This window comes from Chiloscyllium plagiosum, unplaced genomic scaffold (assembly GCF_037043375.1).
Source record: "Chiloscyllium plagiosum isolate Xiang-an unplaced genomic scaffold, Cpla_swu_hap1 HiC_scaffold_33, whole genome shotgun sequence".
Classification (NCBI taxonomy): Eukaryota; Metazoa; Chordata; class Chondrichthyes; order Orectolobiformes; family Hemiscylliidae; genus Chiloscyllium; species Chiloscyllium plagiosum.
This window is the reverse complement of record NW_028270171.1, coordinates 21466686-21479888: the sequence shown is the minus strand read 5'-3', so window position 1 is coordinate 21479888 and position 13203 is coordinate 21466686. Positions and strand designations below refer to the sequence as shown.

Here is a 13203-nt window from a genome sequence, read left to right as displayed (position 1 = left end):
ATTGGCTGCACCATTCCTGGAAACACTGCAATACCAGGCTGATACATGGAGGGGACAGAGCAAGCCCTTAAGCCATCTCCCTGCTCCAAAAATCCATTTAATACAAACACTCCCACGTTCGGGAGATATCAGCGATTAAACTGATAAGAACAGAAACTACACATATTCCAAGCCAAAAGGCCGAGAAGCGATAGCACATTAATACTCCAACGGTGGGGGTCATATTTGCCGACTATCCTTTCCATCAGCTTGATGATATTCAAAGTTCGTTTATTCCCTTACCGTGTACCTTCCAAGATTTCCGACCAGATCGGAAGATCACTTTGCAGCAGTCGCTGTGCTTTCCCCGTGGTTTTCTGTCCATCTGTTACCTAGCCGCGCAGATCGCGCTGACGACCAATCAGATGGCACGGGCCGGAGCCGCCATGGAAGCGCACGTCAGGTCGACTGCAGAGAGGTTTCTCCCGCTGATCGGGGACAGCAGCAGGGTCATTCTCCCGCTGATCGGGGACAGCAGCAGCAGCGGCGGCGGCAGGGTCATTTCCCCGGCATCTACAAGATTCACCAGAATTCCTCGGGCAGCAACCTTCCAAACCCATGGCCAACACAGCCTTGAGGGATGACGGCAGCAGATCCGTGGGAACACCACCATTCGCAAGTTCTTTCCCGAGGCACTCGCTGTCCTGAATTGCAAATATATCGTTGTTCCTCCGGTGTCACTGGGTCAAAATCTGGAATCCCCGCCCAAACAGCATCGCGGGGCTACCGACAGCACATGGACTGCAGCGGTTCGATGAGCAGCTCACCACCAGGGTGATCTCGGGATGGGCAAGAAATGTTGGCCTTGACAGAAAGATCCTATTCATTTCCTCCCCTTGTGTTCGTGTCGCTCGCCCATAAATGCGAATCATTGTTTCCCTCACGTACAGGATTCGCTCCTTGGCATTCCACATCAATCTGAAAAGTTGTGAAAAGTGAATTACGTCCGTGCACCCTTTCTTTATCGTCCACTTTCAATATCCTCTCTACTTGTATCCGACTCTCTGTGTAGAATGGGGAGGGAGCTGATCTCCCTATGTAAACAGGTCACGCTGCAAGCGCACCTCATCGCCACAAGCAGCTCGATTTGACCTCTCCGTTCACATTACTGCAGATTGCTGAGAACATTTGAAGCCGATCCAGTTGACAAACTGACAACTATTTTGCTACTTGCACCACAAATGATGACAAACCATTCCAAATCGTACGGGTGGCACGGTGGCTCAGTGGTTAGTACGGCTGCCTCGTGGCACCAGGGAGCTGAAGTGAGTTCCAGCCTCGGGCGATCGTCTGTGTGAATAATCTTTACGTGCAGACATAGCCACTAAAGCAGGTTGCTTCCGTATAGTAGTTTGCGAAGAAACAAACAGAGATGGGGGTTTCACTCTATTCAGGAAACAGACCAAAGCCATTTCTTTCTTGTTCAAGAAAATATTCGGATAAATTTGATGCGTCGGTGGGTGTGGGGAAGGGATTGTGGGGGCTGATCTGATAGCCATTTGACATTGGCTGAGTTATGGGATCCCACAACCTGATTTGACTGTGTTAAAAATCCCACAACACCAGGTTACAGCTCAACGGGGTTATTTGGAAGTACAGCAGTCACCACCACCCCCGCCGTACCATCGGTGGGATACGTTCCAAGACCGACCGCAGAAGACCGAAACGGCGGATAGGGGCAAACCCATTCATTTAAATTGGAAAGTTACCTTCCTGGCAGCCCCCTGGTTCCAGAATGTTCCCTGTAGCACGTTCGGGCCGCGGATATGGGGGTTACCCTGTCCTGGCTTTCAGCGTGCTGCACCTTCGTCAGGTAACTGCAGAGCAGGATCATAAGACAGAAAACTGGTAACAAAAGATGATAGTTTCATGCAACTGAAAAGACAATAGATGGAACAATCACTGCAATCAACACGGCAAACTAGCAAAGGCAAGAGATTCACATTCCATTAACCTGCTTTTGAACTTGGCTAGTAGGCATTGGCTGCACCATTCCTGGAAACACTGCAATACCAGGCTGATACATGGAGGGGACAGAGCAAGCCCTTAAGCCATCTCCCTGCTCCAAAAATCCATTTAATACAAACACTCCCACGTTCGGGAGATATCAGCGATTAAACTGATAAGAACAGAAACTACACATATTCCAAGCCAAAAGGCCGAGAAGCGATAGCACATTAATACTCCAACGGTGGGGGTCATATTTGCCGACTATCCTTTCCATCAGCTTGATGATATTCAAAGTTCGTTTATTCCCTTACCGTGTACCTTCCAAGATTTCCGACCAGATCGGAAGATCACTTTGCAGCAGTCGCTGTGCTTTCCCCGTGGTTTTCTGTCCATCTGTTACCTAGCCGCGCAGATCGCGCTGACGACCAATCAGATGGCACGGGCCGGAGCCGCCATGGAAGCGCACGTCAGGTCGACTGCAGAGAGGTTTCTCCCGCTGATCGGGGACAGCAGCAGGGTCATTCTCCCGCTGATCGGGGACAGCAGCAGCAGCGGCGGCGGCAGGGTCATTTCCCCGGCATCTACAAGATTCACCAGAATTCCTCGGGCAGCAACCTTCCAAACCCATGGCCAACACAGCCTTGAGGGATGACGGCAGCAGATCCGTGGGAACACCACCATTCGCAAGTTCTTTCCCGAGGCACTCGCTGTCCTGAATTGCAAATATATCGTTGTTCCTCCGGTGTCACTGGGTCAAAATCTGGAATCCCCGCCCAAACAGCATCGCGGGGCTACCGACAGCACATGGACTGCAGCGGTTCGATGAGCAGCTCACCACCAGGGTGATCTCGGGATGGGCAAGAAATGTTGGCCTTGACAGAAAGATCCTATTCATTTCCTCCCCTTGTGTTCGTGTCGCTCGCCCATAAATGCGAATCATTGTTTCCCTCACGTACAGGATTCGCTCCTTGGCATTCCACATCAATCTGAAAAGTTGTGAAAAGTGAATTACGTCCGTGCACCCTTTCTTTATCGTCCACTTTCAATATCCTCTCTACTTGTATCCGACTCTCTGTGTAGAATGGGGAGGGAGCTGATCTCCCTATGTAAACAGGTCACGCTGCAAGCGCACCTCATCGCCACAAGCAGCTCGATTTGACCTCTCCGTTCACATTACTGCAGATTGCTGAGAACATTTGAAGCCGATCCAGTTGACAAACTGACAACTATTTTGCTACTTGCACCACAAACGATGACAAACCATTCCAAATCGTACGGGTGGCATTGTGGCTCAGTGGTTAGTACGGCTGCCTCGTGGCACCAGGGAGCTGAAGTGAGTTCCAGCCTCGGGCGATCGTCTGTGTGAATAATCTTTACGTGCAGACATAGCCACTAAAGCAGGTTGCTTCCGTATAGTAGTTTGCGAAGAAACAAACAGAGATGGGGGTTTCACTCTATTCAGGAAACAGACCAAAGCCATTTCTTTCTTGTTCAAGAAAATATTCGGATAAATTTGATGCGTCGGTGGGTGTGGGGAAGGGATTGTGGGGGCTGATCTGATAGCCATTTGACATTGGCTGAGTTATGGGATCCCACAACCTGATTTGACTGTGTTAAAAATCCCACAACACCAGGTTACAGCTCAACGGGGTTATTTGGAAGTACAGCAGTCACCACCACCCCCGCCGTACCATCGGTGGGATACGTTCCAAGACCGACCGCAGAAGACCGAAACGGCGGATAGGGGCAAACCCATTCATTTAAATTGGAAAGTTACCTTCCTGGCAGCCCCCTGGTTCCAGAATGTTCCCTGTAGCACGTTCGGGCCGCGGATATGGGGGTTACCCTGTCCTGGCTTTCAGCGTGCTGCACCTTCGTCAGGTAACTGCAGAGCAGGATCATAAGACAGAAAACTGGTAACAAAAGATGATAGTTTCATGCAACTGAAAAGACAATAGATGGAACAATCACTGCAATCAACACGGCAAACTAGCAAAGGCAAGAGATTCACATTCCATTAACCTGCTTTTGAACTTGGCTAGTAGGCATTGGCTGCACCATTCCTGGAAACACTGCAATACCAGGCTGATACATGGAGGGGACAGAGCAAGCCCTTAAGCCATCTCCCTGCTCCAAAAATCCATTTAATACAAACACTCCCACGTTCGGGAGATATCAGCGATTAAACTGATAAGAACAGAAACTACACATATTCCAAGCCAAAAGGCCGAGAAGCGATAGCACATTAATACTCCAACGGTGGGGGTCATATTTGCCGACTATCCTTTCCATCAGCTTGATGATATTCAAAGTTCGTTTATTCCCTTACCGTGTACCTTCCAAGATTTCCGACCAGATCGGAAGATCACTTTGCAGCAGTCGCTGTGCTTTCCCCGTGGTTTTCTGTCCATCTGTTACCTAGCCGCGCAGATCGCGCTGACGACCAATCAGATGGCACGGGCCGGAGCCGCCATGGAAGCGCACGTCAGGTCGACTGCAGAGAGGTTTCTCCCGCTGATCGGGGACAGCAGCAGGGTCATTCTCCCGCTGATCGGGGACAGCAGCAGCAGCGGCGGCGGCAGGGTCATTTCCCCGGCATCTACAAGATTCACCAGAATTCCTCGGGCAGCAACCTTCCAAACCCATGGCCAACACAGCCTTGAGGGATGACGGCAGCAGATCCGTGGGAACACCACCATTCGCAAGTTCTTTCCCGAGGCACTCGCTGTCCTGAATTGCAAATATATCGTTGTTCCTCCGGTGTCACTGGGTCAAAATCTGGAATCCCCGCCCAAACAGCATCGCGGGGCTACCGACAGCACATGGACTGCAGCGGTTCGATGAGCAGCTCACCACCAGGGTGATCTCGGGATGGGCAAGAAATGTTGGCCTTGACAGAAAGATCCTATTCATTTCCTCCCCTTGTGTTCGTGTCGCTCGCCCATAAATGCGAATCATTGTTTCCCTCACGTACAGGATTCGCTCCTTGGCATTCCACATCAATCTGAAAAGTTGTGAAAAGTGAATTACGTCCGTGCACCCTTTCTTTATCGTCCACTTTCAATATCCTCTCTACTTGTATCCGACTCTCTGTGTAGAATGGGGAGGGAGCTGATCTCCCTATGTAAACAGGTCACGCTGCAAGCGCACCTCATCGCCACAAGCAGCTCGATTTGACCTCTCCGTTCACATTACTGCAGATTGCTGAGAACATTTGAAGCCGATCCAGTTGACAAACTGACAACTATTTTGCTACTTGCACCACAAACGATGACAAACCATTCCAAATCGTACGGGTGGCATTGTGGCTCAGTGGTTAGTACGGCTGCCTCGTGGCACCAGGGAGCTGAAGTGAGTTCCAGCCTCGGGCGATCGTCTGTGTGAATAATCTTTACGTGCAGACATAGCCACTAAAGCAGGTTGCTTCCGTATAGTAGTTTGCGAAGAAACAAACAGAGATGGGGGTTTCACTCTATTCAGGAAACAGACCAAAGCCATTTCTTTCTTGTTCAAGAAAATATTCGGATAAATTTGATGCGTCGGTGGGTGTGGGGAAGGGATTGTGGGGGCTGATCTGATAGCCATTTGACATTGGCTGAGTTATGGGATCCCACAACCTGATTTGACTGTGTTAAAAATCCCACAACACCAGGTTACAGCTCAACGGGGTTATTTGGAAGTACAGCAGTCACCACCACCCCCGCCGTACCATCGGTGGGATACGTTCCAAGACCGACCGCAGAAGACCGAAACGGCGGATAGGGGCAAACCCATTCATTTAAATTGGAAAGTTACCTTCCTGGCAGCCCCCTGGTTCCAGAATGTTCCCTGTAGCACGTTCGGGCCGCGGATATGGGGGTTACCCTGTCCTGGCTTTCAGCGTGCTGCACCTTCGTCAGGTAACTGCAGAGCAGGATCATAAGACAGAAAACTGGTAACAAAAGATGATAGTTTCATGCAACTGAAAAGACAATAGATGGAACAATCACTGCAATCAACACGGCAAACTAGCAAAGGCAAGAGATTCACATTCCATTAACCTGCTTTTGAACTTGGCTAGTAGGCATTGGCTGCACCATTCCTGGAAACACTGCAATACCAGGCTGATACATGGAGGGGACAGAGCAAGCCCTTAAGCCATCTCCCTGCTCCAAAAATCCATTTAATACAAACACTCCCACGTTCGGGAGATATCAGCGATTAAACTGATAAGAACAGAAACTACACATATTCCAAGCCAAAAGGCCGAGAAGCGATAGCACATTAATACTCCAACGGTGGGGGTCATATTTGCCGACTATCCTTTCCATCAGCTTGATGATATTCAAAGTTCGTTTATTCCCTTACCGTGTACCTTCCAAGATTTCCGACCAGATCGGAAGATCACTTTGCAGCAGTCGCTGTGCTTTCCCCGTGGTTTTCTGTCCATCTGTTACCTAGCCGCGCAGATCGCGCTGACGACCAATCAGATGGCACGGGCCGGAGCCGCCATGGAAGCGCACGTCAGGTCGACTGCAGAGAGGTTTCTCCCGCTGATCGGGGACAGCAGCAGGGTCATTCTCCCGCTGATCGGGGACAGCAGCAGCAGCGGCGGCGGCAGGGTCATTTCCCCGGCATCTACAAGATTCACCAGAATTCCTCGGGCAGCAACCTTCCAAACCCATGGCCAACACAGCCTTGAGGGATGACGGCAGCAGATCCGTGGGAACACCACCATTCGCAAGTTCTTTCCCGAGGCACTCGCTGTCCTGAATTGCAAATATATCGTTGTTCCTCCGGTGTCACTGGGTCAAAATCTGGAATCCCCGCCCAAACAGCATCGCGGGGCTACCGACAGCACATGGACTGCAGCGGTTCGATGAGCAGCTCACCACCAGGGTGATCTCGGGATGGGCAAGAAATGTTGGCCTTGACAGAAAGATCCTATTCATTTCCTCCCCTTGTGTTCGTGTCGCTCGCCCATAAATGCGAATCATTGTTTCCCTCACGTACAGGATTCGCTCCTTGGCATTCCACATCAATCTGAAAAGTTGTGAAAAGTGAATTACGTCCGTGCACCCTTTCTTTATCGTCCACTTTCAATATCCTCTCTACTTGTATCCGACTCTCTGTGTAGAATGGGGAGGGAGCTGATCTCCCTATGTAAACAGGTCACGCTGCAAGCGCACCTCATCGCCACAAGCAGCTCGATTTGACCTCTCCGTTCACATTACTGCAGATTGCTGAGAACATTTGAAGCCGATCCAGTTGACAAACTGACAACTATTTTGCTACTTGCACCACAAACGATGACAAACCATTCCAAATCGTACGGGTGGCATTGTGGCTCAGTGGTTAGTACGGCTGCCTCGTGGCACCAGGGAGCTGAAGTGAGTTCCAGCCTCGGGCGATCGTCTGTGTGAATAATCTTTACGTGCAGACATAGCCACTAAAGCAGGTTGCTTCCGTATAGTAGTTTGCGAAGAAACAAACAGAGATGGGGGTTTCACTCTATTCAGGAAACAGACCAAAGCCATTTCTTTCTTGTTCAAGAAAATATTCGGATAAATTTGATGCGTCGGTGGGTGTGGGGAAGGGATTGTGGGGGCTGATCTGATAGCCATTTGACATTGGCTGAGTTATGGGATCCCACAACCTGATTTGACTGTGTTAAAAATCCCACAACACCAGGTTACAGCTCAACGGGGTTATTTGGAAGTACAGCAGTCACCACCACCCCCGCCGTACCATCGGTGGGATACGTTCCAAGACCGACCGCAGAAGACCGAAACGGCGGATAGGGGCAAACCCATTCATTTAAATTGGAAAGTTACCTTCCTGGCAGCCCCCTGGTTCCAGAATGTTCCCTGTAGCACGTTCGGGCCGCGGATATGGGGGTTACCCTGTCCTGGCTTTCAGCGTGCTGCACCTTCGTCAGGTAACTGCAGAGCAGGATCATAAGACAGAAAACTGGTAACAAAAGATGATAGTTTCATGCAACTGAAAAGACAATAGATGGAACAATCACTGCAATCAACACGGCAAACTAGCAAAGGCAAGAGATTCACATTCCATTAACCTGCTTTTGAACTTGGCTAGTAGGCATTGGCTGCACCATTCCTGGAAACACTGCAATACCAGGCTGATACATGGAGGGGACAGAGCAAGCCCTTAAGCCATCTCCCTGCTCCAAAAATCCATTTAATACAAACACTCCCACGTTCGGGAGATATCAGCGATTAAACTGATAAGAACAGAAACTACACATATTCCAAGCCAAAAGGCCGAGAAGCGATAGCACATTAATACTCCAACGGTGGGGGTCATATTTGCCGACTATCCTTTCCATCAGCTTGATGATATTCAAAGTTCGTTTATTCCCTTACCGTGTACCTTCCAAGATTTCCGACCAGATCGGAAGATCACTTTGCAGCAGTCGCTGTGCTTTCCCCGTGGTTTTCTGTCCATCTGTTACCTAGCCGCGCAGATCGCGCTGACGACCAATCAGATGGCACGGGCCGGAGCCGCCATGGAAGCGCACGTCAGGTCGACTGCAGAGAGGTTTCTCCCGCTGATCGGGGACAGCAGCAGGGTCATTCTCCCGCTGATCGGGGACAGCAGCAGCAGCGGCGGCGGCAGGGTCATTTCCCCGGCATCTACAAGATTCACCAGAATTCCTCGGGCAGCAACCTTCCAAACCCATGGCCAACACAGCCTTGAGGGATGACGGCAGCAGATCCGTGGGAACACCACCATTCGCAAGTTCTTTCCCGAGGCACTCGCTGTCCTGAATTGCAAATATATCGTTGTTCCTCCGGTGTCACTGGGTCAAAATCTGGAATCCCCGCCCAAACAGCATCGCGGGGCTACCGACAGCACATGGACTGCAGCGGTTCGATGAGCAGCTCACCACCAGGGTGATCTCGGGATGGGCAAGAAATGTTGGCCTTGACAGAAAGATCCTATTCATTTCCTCCCCTTGTGTTCGTGTCGCTCGCCCATAAATGCGAATCATTGTTTCCCTCACGTACAGGATTCGCTCCTTGGCATTCCACATCAATCTGAAAAGTTGTGAAAAGTGAATTACGTCCGTGCACCCTTTCTTTATCGTCCACTTTCAATATCCTCTCTACTTGTATCCGACTCTCTGTGTAGAATGGGGAGGGAGCTGATCTCCCTATGTAAACAGGTCACGCTGCAAGCGCACCTCATCGCCACAAGCAGCTCGATTTGACCTCTCCGTTCACATTACTGCAGATTGCTGAGAACATTTGAAGCCGATCCAGTTGACAAACTGACAACTATTTTGCTACTTGCACCACAAACGATGACAAACCATTCCAAATCGTACGGGTGGCATTGTGGCTCAGTGGTTAGTACGGCTGCCTCGTGGCACCAGGGAGCTGAAGTGAGTTCCAGCCTCGGGCGATCGTCTGTGTGAATAATCTTTACGTGCAGACATAGCCACTAAAGCAGGTTGCTTCCGTATAGTAGTTTGCGAAGAAACAAACAGAGATGGGGGTTTCACTCTATTCAGGAAACAGACCAAAGCCATTTCTTTCTTGTTCAAGAAAATATTCGGATAAATTTGATGCGTCGGTGGGTGTGGGGAAGGGATTGTGGGGGCTGATCTGATAGCCATTTGACATTGGCTGAGTTATGGGATCCCACAACCTGATTTGACTGTGTTAAAAATCCCACAACACCAGGTTACAGCTCAACGGGGTTATTTGGAAGTACAGCAGTCACCACCACCCCCGCCGTACCATCGGTGGGATACGTTCCAAGACCGACCGCAGAAGACCGAAACGGCGGATAGGGGCAAACCCATTCATTTAAATTGGAAAGTTACCTTCCTGGCAGCCCCCTGGTTCCAGAATGTTCCCTGTAGCACGTTCGGGCCGCGGATATGGGGGTTACCCTGTCCTGGCTTTCAGCGTGCTGCACCTTCGTCAGGTAACTGCAGAGCAGGATCATAAGACAGAAAACTGGTAACAAAAGATGATAGTTTCATGCAACTGAAAAGACAATAGATGGAACAATCACTGCAATCAACACGGCAAACTAGCAAAGGCAAGAGATTCACATTCCATTAACCTGCTTTTGAACTTGGCTAGTAGGCATTGGCTGCACCATTCCTGGAAACACTGCAATACCAGGCTGATACATGGAGGGGACAGAGCAAGCCCTTAAGCCATCTCCCTGCTCCAAAAATCCATTTAATACAAACACTCCCACGTTCGGGAGATATCAGCGATTAAACTGATAAGAACAGAAACTACACATATTCCAAGCCAAAAGGCCGAGAAGCGATAGCACATTAATACTCCAACGGTGGGGGTCATATTTGCCGACTATCCTTTCCATCAGCTTGATGATATTCAAAGTTCGTTTATTCCCTTACCGTGTACCTTCCAAGATTTCCGACCAGATCGGAAGATCACTTTGCAGCAGTCGCTGTGCTTTCCCCGTGGTTTTCTGTCCATCTGTTACCTAGCCGCGCAGATCGCGCTGACGACCAATCAGATGGCACGGGCCGGAGCCGCCATGGAAGCGCACGTCAGGTCGACTGCAGAGAGGTTTCTCCCGCTGATCGGGGACAGCAGCAGGGTCATTCTCCCGCTGATCGGGGACAGCAGCAGCGGCGGCGGCGGCGGCAGGGTCATTTCCCCGGCATCTACAAGATTCACCAGAATTCCTCAGGCAGCAACCTTCCAAACCCATGGCCAACACAGCCTTGAGGGATGACGGCAGCAGATCCGTGGGAACACCACCATTCGCAAGTTCTTTCCCGAGGCACTCGCTGTCCTGAATTGCAAATATATCGTTGTTCCTCCGGTGTCACTGGGTCAAAATCTGGAATCCCCGCCCAAACAGCATCGCGGGGCTACCGACAGCACATGGACTGCAGCGGTTCGAGAGAGCAGCTCACCACCAGGGTGATCTCGGGATGGGCAAGAAATGTTGGCCTTGACAGAAAGATCCTATTCATTTCCTCCCCTTGTGTTCGTGTCGCTCGCCCATAAATGCGAATCATTGTTTCCCTCACGTACAGGATTCGCTCCTTGGCATTCCACATCAATCTGAAAAGTTGTGAAAAGTGAATTACGTCCGTGCACCCTTTCTTTATCGTCCACTTTCAATATCCTCTCTACTTGTATCCGACTCTCTGTGTAGAATGGGGAGGGAGCTGATCTCCCTATGTAAACAGGTCACGCTGCAAGCGCACCTCATCGCCACAAGCAGCTCGATTTGACCTCTCCGTTCACATTACTGCAGATTGCTGAGAACATTTGAAGCCGATCCAGTTGACAAACTGACAACTATTTTGCTACTTGCACCACAAACGATGACAAACCATTCCAAATCGTACGGGTGGCATTGTGGCTCAGTGGTTAGTACGGCTGCCTCGTGGCACCAGGGAGCTGAAGTGAGTTCCAGCCTCGGGCGATCGTCTGTGTGAATAATCTTTACGTGCAGACATAGCCACTAAAGCAGGTTGCTTCCGTATAGTAGTTTGCGAAGAAACAAACAGAGATGGGGGTTTCACTCTATTCAGGAAACAGACCAAAGCCATTTCTTTCTTGTTCAAGAAAATATTCGGATAAATTTGATGCGTCGGTGGGTGTGGGGAAGGGATTGTGGGGGCTGATCTGATAGCCATTTGACATTGGCTGAGTTATGGGATCCCACAACCTGATTTGACTGTGTTAAAAATCCCACAACACCAGGTTACAGCTCAACGGGGTTATTTGGAAGTACAGCAGTCACCACCACCCCCGCCGTACCATCGGTGGGATACGTTCCAAGACCGACCGCAGAAGACCGAAACGGCGGATAGGGGCAAACCCATTCATTTAAATTGGAAAGTTACCTTCCTGGCAGCCCCCTGGTTCCAGAATGTTCCCTGTAGCACGTTCGGGCCGCGGATATGGGGGTTACCCTGTCCTGGCTTTCAGCGTGCTGCACCTTCGTCAGGTAACTGCAGAGCAGGATCATAAGACAGAAAACTGGTAACAAAAGATGATAGTTTCATGCAACTGAAAAGACAATAGATGGAACAATCACTGCAATCAACACGGCAAACTAGCAAAGGCAAGAGATTCACATTCCATTAACCTGCTTTTGAACTTGGCTAGTAGGCATTGGCTGCACCATTCCTGGAAACACTGCAATACCAGGCTGATACATGGAGGGGACAGAGCAAGCCCTTAAGCCATCTCCCTGCTCCAAAAATCCATTTAATACAAACACTCCCACGTTCGGGAGATATCAGCGATTAAACTGATAAGAACAGAAACTACACATATTCCGAGCCAAAAGGCCGAGAAGCGATAGCACATTAATACTCCAACGGTGGGGGTCATATTTGCCGACTATCCTTTCCATCAGCTTGATGATATTCAAAGTTCGTTTATTCCCTTACCGTGTACCTTCCAAGATTTCCGACCAGATCGGAAGATCACTTTGCAGCAGTCGCTGTGCTTTCCCCGTGGTTTTCTGTCCATCTGTTACCTAGCCGCGCAGATCGCGCTGACGACCAATCAGATGGCACGGGCCGGAGCCGCCATGGAAGCGCACGTCAGGTCGACTGCAGAGAGGTTTCTCCCGCTGATCGGGGACAGCAGCAGGGTCATTCTCCCGCTGATCGGGGACAGCAGCAGCAGCGGCGGCGGCAGGGTCATTTCCCCGGCATCTACAAGATTCACCAGAATTCCTCGGGCAGCAACCTTCCAAACCCATGGCCAACACAGCCTTGAGGGATGACGGCAGCAGATCCGTGGGAACACCACCATTCGCAAGTTCTTTCCCGAGGCACTCGCTGTCCTGAATTGCAAATATATCGTTGTTCCTCCGGTGTCACTGGGTCAAAATCTGGAATCCCCGCCCAAACAGCATCGCGGGGCTACCGACAGCACATGGACTGCAGCGGTTCGATGAGCAGCTCACCACCAGGGTGATCTCGGGATGGGCAAGAAATGTTGGCCTTGACAGAAAGATCCTATTCATTTCCTCCCCTTGTGTTCGTGTCGCTCGCCCATAAATGCGAATCATTGTTTCCCTCACGTACAGGATTCGCTCCTTGGCATTCCACATCAATCTGAAAAGTTGTGAAAAGTGAATTACGTCCGTGCACCCTTTCTTTATCGTCCACTTTCAATATCCTCTCTACTTGTATCCGACTCTCTGTGTAGAATGGGGAGGGAGCTGATCTCCCTATGTAAACAGGTCACG

General features: G+C 50.3%; 7 non-coding genes across 7 annotated transcripts; all 7 read right to left on the bottom strand.

Annotated features, from left to right (window-relative positions):
- Nucleotides 1–192, bottom strand: LOC148141316 (U2 spliceosomal RNA). Its single transcript, XR_015752755.1, has one exon. It is a non-coding gene; the product is annotated as a U2 spliceosomal RNA (small nuclear RNA).
- Nucleotides 193–2018: 1826 nt separating this feature from the next.
- Nucleotides 2019–2210, bottom strand: LOC148141315 (U2 spliceosomal RNA). Its single transcript, XR_015752754.1, has one exon. It is a non-coding gene; the product is annotated as a U2 spliceosomal RNA (small nuclear RNA).
- Nucleotides 2211–4036: 1826 nt separating this feature from the next.
- LOC148141314 (U2 spliceosomal RNA) lies at nt 4037–4228 on the bottom strand. Its single transcript, XR_015752753.1, has one exon. It is a non-coding gene; the product is annotated as a U2 spliceosomal RNA (small nuclear RNA).
- Nucleotides 4229–6054: 1826 nt separating this feature from the next.
- On the bottom strand, nt 6055–6246 carry LOC148141313 (U2 spliceosomal RNA). Its single transcript, XR_015752752.1, has one exon. It is a non-coding gene; the product is annotated as a U2 spliceosomal RNA (small nuclear RNA).
- A 1826-nt stretch (nt 6247–8072) lies between these two features.
- Nucleotides 8073–8264, bottom strand: LOC148141312 (U2 spliceosomal RNA). The gene has a single exon (XR_015752751.1). It is a non-coding gene; the product is annotated as a U2 spliceosomal RNA (small nuclear RNA).
- Nucleotides 8265–10090: 1826 nt separating this feature from the next.
- LOC148141311 (U2 spliceosomal RNA) lies at nt 10091–10282 on the bottom strand. The gene has a single exon (XR_015752750.1). It is a non-coding gene; the product is annotated as a U2 spliceosomal RNA (small nuclear RNA).
- A 1830-nt stretch (nt 10283–12112) lies between these two features.
- On the bottom strand, nt 12113–12304 carry LOC148141310 (U2 spliceosomal RNA). The gene has a single exon (XR_015752644.1). It is a non-coding gene; the product is annotated as a U2 spliceosomal RNA (small nuclear RNA).
- Between the last annotated feature and the right edge of the window lie 899 nt (nt 12305–13203).